Raw genomic sequence first — 6,000 nt, forward strand, 5'->3', positions numbered from 1 at the left:
TGAGTTGTCGTCCCACTTTCATCAGAAACCTTCTGTAAGTGTAAAAACCCGGTCAGCGAGAGACAGAGGCAATATAGATATAGCATTTCGGATTTCTTGACAAAAAATTATATTGACGGCTTAATTATGACAAAACATAAATCAAACAAGCATATTTGTGACCATCACCCAAGGTTTTAAAAAGCGGTCGCAACCGTTACGTAACGCCGTTACGTAACGATTTTGGCAGTTACCGCCACCCGTTACGGCCGCTTTTGCAGTGTGATTGAGATTCACAGGTGTGTCGGCTGTAGCGGCTGCCGTAGTGGTTGTAACGGCGCCGTAACAATCGTAACGGCCTGTTACGCACCGTTACGTAACGGTTCTAAATTGTTTCTTTCGAAAAAATACACAAAAAAAAAACTGAAAATGGGAGAAGAGGGAGAGAAGAGGGAAGATAAAAAGAGAAAATGGAGGATCAAGAGATAGAGAGAGGAGGGAAAATGAAGAACATGTTATTGATTTGTTTAAGCTGTATGACCTATGCTATTCTATTCAACTGCTATCACTAAACCATCTTATTTGTGTGTGTCTATCTAGATATATTGTTTGAAAATAATAATAATAATAATAAGAGTGGTCATTATCTATTTGGGTTGATTAAAATATGTGTATATATATATATATTGGGGCTCTTATTTATTCTCTTACTTTTGTTATTGTTTATCTTATATATAATAGTTAGTGATTGATTTTTTTGTATAATATAAAGTCATTAATTATTAAAATAAAATGTAAAAAACTCAGTTTATAGTGATTTAAAAATATAAAATATATTGGATCATACTTAAAAATTTACAAAAATTAATCAATATTTATTTTTAACCCAATAAATATGATCATGGAAAAAAATATGTGTATCGGTAAGTTTTTTTCAAATTGTGCGAAAAATAAAAAAATTCACGGTTCCGGTTACCGCAACCGTTACACTACGGCCTTTACACCCCGCAACCGCGTCACCGCCACCGTTACAGCGACCGCAACCGCTACCCAACAACTCATATGTACAAGTCACTGATTTGTTGACCTATCTGCTTAATTCGGATGGATCTGTGCAATGAGCACAGCACCAAAGCAAACCAAAGAAAGATTTTTGATCGGATCATTTGTGGCTAGTAGAGAACCTGCTCTAATTGTTCCACCTCAACCCAGCCAATTCATTGCAAGCTCAAATATGCCACATGTTTTATTATAATTATTGTGCGCCAGCCATAAACATTTATTTAAACATTAAATCATATTCCTTGTTTTAAACCATATAAAAGAAAAAAAGGCATAGAAGAAATAAATAATTATATACTAGAGAAAATAGAAACTTACATCCACTTGATATCGAGAAGAAAAGTGGATCAAAAGAATTGTCTTATTCTAAAACCCGTCTGCATAACCGATTATTTGGAATTACAATGCAAAAAGGTAAAAACAAAAGTAGAGAAGCATTAGATGACCAGGGGAATACAGATTAAAACGTTCACAAGGAATAAGAAATAATGAAAACAACAAAAAGCTTTCAGATACTCGACCTCGGACAAATGAGTATGTCCATAACCTCTTGCATTCTCCACTGTCTCTAAGTTTGTAACATAGGTGCTCTGAAAACAAGGAGAGGAAACAGAGAAAAGATATTCAAAGAAGTCATGTTGACTCGCATATAATTTACTGAATTTTATGAGGTCAGCTATACCAAAATGAAATTAGATTAATGACAATGGCAATTCTTTTGTATATATCTATAGTGTTTTCTTTTCTTCTTCCTTTTTCCACCCTGAAATTCTCCTCCTTATCTTATATCTCTTACTGAAGCTACAAAGAATCTGCTTCCATTCCTTCTCCTTGTTATTCTACTTCTCTTTATTGCTGTCTGAAAACCCCCCACAAGATATTTTTCCAGAAAAATAGCAGTTTATAATCCACCAAGTGTCATCCATTCTAAAACAAAAATTCATTGAAAGCCCATTATATGTCCTTCTGTCTTCACAAACCTTAAAACCATAAAAGACTAAAGCTGTAACCCATATAAGAGATCAAAGACTACATCACTCATGTAATCTTACGCTGTATTTGGTTGGGGGATTTCGGAAGAGATTTGGAAAGGGAAAGGGAAAAGGTAGGTGAAATATGTATAAAATATAGCTATATTTTTACCTAGTTTCACACATCTTTTCTTTTTTCTTTCCAAATCCTTCAACTAAACACAGCGTTAGTATCTTCCTACATTATTGCAAGATTTAGTGCAGTTTGTAAATTTTGGGCATTCTTCTGATTTATTGGCCCTGTATCCTTCACATCCTACAGCGATTAGAATCAATGGATTGCTTCTAGGACGACTCCTTTTCATTCTCGGCCATCTCTCAGGGACATCCAAATGCAACAGGTACAGGAACTGCCCTATAGGATGTTGTATAATGCATAGATAAACATATTTTATCCTTATCTTTTAGCACAAAATTAAAGCTACGGTCTATTTAAAAGAGAATGGGACGCCACCTTTTGTTGCCGGGGAAGGAAAAAAAAGGGGAAAACAAAATTTGAATAAGGGCTGCCTTTGAAAGATGAGAGTGTCCTAGGAAGTTTGCTTGGGCTGTAATGGAAGGCAACAACCATTGCTCCAATACTAAATTCATTTGCAACAGCACTATTATGTGTCCATTGATTTTATCTTCAATCCATTACTCTTGTTCATTATGTGCTTTACAAGATGGGCTTAACCTGTTTTTGCAAATTATGCTGTTACATCCAGGAATTTTAGAAACATCTTCCATTTATTAGAAATTTTCAATCAAGATGTTCGTTTTTTGGTCTCTTGAAATTACCATATCAAACTTATGCTTTATGTCTGATAATAAAGGTTTTGTTTACTTCTGGAATTGGAGTGTTCTGCAATCAACTTAAATCAATTTCATGCATTTATTTTTTCAGTTTTCATTCATCTGCTAGATCTCATTTTCTTTCATGCTTTTTGTCTGGTTTTGTCCCAAAACAGGGAAAACATCACCCGAGTCTTTCCCACAGTCCAAAGGCAAGAACAACTGGATTTGCTATCGCTACTGGTCAGGGCTCACCTTCAGATTCTGCATTTTGAACCGCTGGTTCAAACCGGAGGTTGACACACCCTCATTGATCCGTTCAATTCAGATCGAGGAAAGGGCCATAAAGGACCTTAAGCGCTTTTACAGTAGTGTTAAGATTGTGAAAAACCAGTCTTAAGACAATTGTGTGGTATTGCTCCGAATGGTTTCAATTGGGTCCTTTGGTTCCCCCCTCTTTTCCCTTCTGTTTAATTTTTTTGGGCGTTTCTGTAAATTGATCGTGTAGATTTCTTTGTTCATTCATCCCCTTAGTGTTTACAAGGTGGACATTTTTTTTCTCCTTCTGTTAACAAGGAATTTATTTTGAAATTGGCGCTGTTTTTTGTTTGCCCGAACATATTTACCCTCTTGTAAGTTTCGACTCTAGCTTGCAGTGGCATTTATCAGCCTTTTCAACAGAATAATTCAATATGTCGTGTTCCATTGCTAGACTGAGGGCATTTTTCACCTTATCTGTTTAATAGTTTTGGTCATCATTTTTGTCTCTTTATTCTTTGCTGTAGACAGGTACTGCAAGGGAAACTCATTGAGGATAACCGATCGCAATTCTGGTAAGTTTCTCCTCCAACAATTTGTATATGATTCTTCGTTTTAGAAAATGGATGCTAGAGAGGTGTGCTTGAAGCTTGGTTAGCATGTACTGAGTTCTTTTTTCCAAGATTTTTCGTTAATTACTTCCTTGCCAAATTTGAAGATATCCCCAAATAATGGGGCTTGAACTTGCACTCTGTTTGGGAACCTAGGAGAGAAAAAGGAGAAATAAAAAAAAAAGAAAAGATTACACAAGTTAGGAGAGAAAATAATGTTTTTTTTCCTTGTGCTTGGATAATTAAGAGAAAAGAGAATTATTTCTCTCTCTCGTATCTTGCTTGGTAAAATTGTATAAAAGAAAAGAAAATAAATTATTTCATGTCATATTACCCAAATAAACCATTTATTTGTGTCAGCCTTTTTTTTTTTTTCCTTCAATATCTAGAGGGGTAGTTTTGGTATTATAAAAAAAATAGTAATTTGTTAGTTTCTCCTCTTCTAATCTCTCTACTTTTGGAGAGATTCAAAATAAAGGTTATAAGAGAAATGAGTTTCTCTTTATTTCTTCCCAAATCACCCAATCCAAATGGGCTGTCAGAGATTGTATATCATGAACTGAAAGCCTGAGAATTACTTTAGTGAGACTCTCTGCAAGTTTAGGCTGTGGTAAGGGACAAGGTCTTCCTGAAGCTATCAGCTTTGGGCTTGAAGTCTGGTTCAAGATCCGGACGAGGCAGCTTTCTCAGCAACCAGCAATGCAGTATAGATTGCAACAATCAATCAAGAAGGGGCCTGATCTTGTACTCATCTTATGGAAATGTCTATAGAAGGTAAAAACTTCGAAAGTCGCCGATAGTCTTCAGGATTCGCCATCAGTGAGCAACTTGAACCTTCTCTTAGTACCTGCCTGTCAAATCTCTATTTGAGAATGACTTTAGGCTGTGTTTGGTTCAAAGATTTGGAGAGAGATTTGGAAATAAAAAGTAAAAATGACGGTGAAGTGTGAATAAAATCTCTACATTTCACTTAATTTTACGTACCTTTTTCTTTTCCCTTTTCAAATTTCTCTTTAAATTCTTGAACTAAACTCAGCCTTAGATCGTTCCAACTATCAACTTCTAACTCTGTAGTGTGTCATTTAAGTGATGTACGGGAAAAAGAAGGTTTACATAGTGATCTTGTTGATGGTTCGACTATGGAGACATGTGTTGGTCGCCACCATTCTCTAGTTTTAGCAATGTTATCACTACATGGGCTCGTATTCTCTTTGATTAAAACCACTTTTGAGTAAGTTCTTCCACACAAATGACACAATTTTTGTTATTGTTTAGATGTTCCTCTTGTTTGAATGTTAGCAATTGCCTTCTCCAACAAGAGTTTATCCCCCACAGCTGAAGGACTCATCCCCCATCTGTCTTTCTAATTCTTTCAGTGTTGTCATCCCAACCATGGATCATGTAGTTTGGATGATAGGAATCTTGGAGGAAAATGGAAATGTGATTTTGAGTCTTTATGATTCTAATATTTGGAATGAATTGAAATATGCATGTAATTTATTATTGCTTGTTCAAGTAGGAATCACATTTCTAAATTATGTTTGGATGACAGGAATTAAAGTGTATGAATAATAATATTTATGTATTAATGTAATTCAAGTGTTTGATTTGGCTAGGAATATGATATAAATAAAATTTATGGGTCCATTTACTTGTTTGAATTTTTAAATGAGCCACATTTTTTTTTTTTCAGGAATAGGAGATTTTCTTAGACTGTGTTTTGATCATATCATTTACATTTCACACACACTCTCTTTTTTTTTTTTTCTTTTTTCAAATTTCTACTAAATTCATGATCTAAACAGATCTTTCGATTTTGGAAACGTGCCCAACTAACCAAATGAAAGATTTGGAATGAGCAAAGCGGTTGATTTATTATTCTGTTCAACTCGATTTATTTTTAATCCATTGGATGGGCCAAAGTGGTTGGGGAAAAACCAATCAATGATGTACCAAATAAGTGAGAAAGTGGGTCGGTACCAAGGAGACTAATAATTGAGAAACACAAGAGAATCATACAAATGCCAATGCATCTTGAAATTCATTTGGACTAAAAAGAGGGGACATAATTGGTCAAAAAATAATGTGAGATCCGATTTTCTGTGTTTTTTTATTATGAGCCAAGTTTGTCTCCTAGTTCCCAATTGGATATCCAATGTGGATGTTCAATCTTATAAAAGAATGCTTGTCATGTCGACATATATATACATTTTAAATTAATGATTCAATTTTTTTTCTACTCTTTGGTAAATGGGAAAATATAAGTGGAGTTTTAAAAAAATAAT

The 6,000-nt window shown here is 34.7% G+C and overlaps 1 long non-coding RNA gene across 1 annotated transcript; it reads left to right on the plus strand.

Moving 5' to 3' along the window:
* The first annotated feature begins 2,304 nt into the window (after positions 1 to 2,304).
* Positions 2,305 to 3,456, plus strand: LOC145804589 (uncharacterized). Its single transcript, XR_014346603.1, has 2 exons — positions 2,305 to 2,413; positions 3,023 to 3,456. It is a non-coding gene; the product is annotated as an uncharacterized LOC145804589 (long non-coding RNA).
* The last annotated feature ends 2,544 nt before the right edge of the window (positions 3,457 to 6,000 follow it).

The sequence above is a fragment of the Camellia sinensis genome, chromosome 12 (assembly GCF_055761805.1).
Source record: "Camellia sinensis isolate YWXY chromosome 12, ASM5576180v1, whole genome shotgun sequence".
Classification (NCBI taxonomy): Eukaryota; Viridiplantae; Streptophyta; class Magnoliopsida; order Ericales; family Theaceae; genus Camellia; species Camellia sinensis.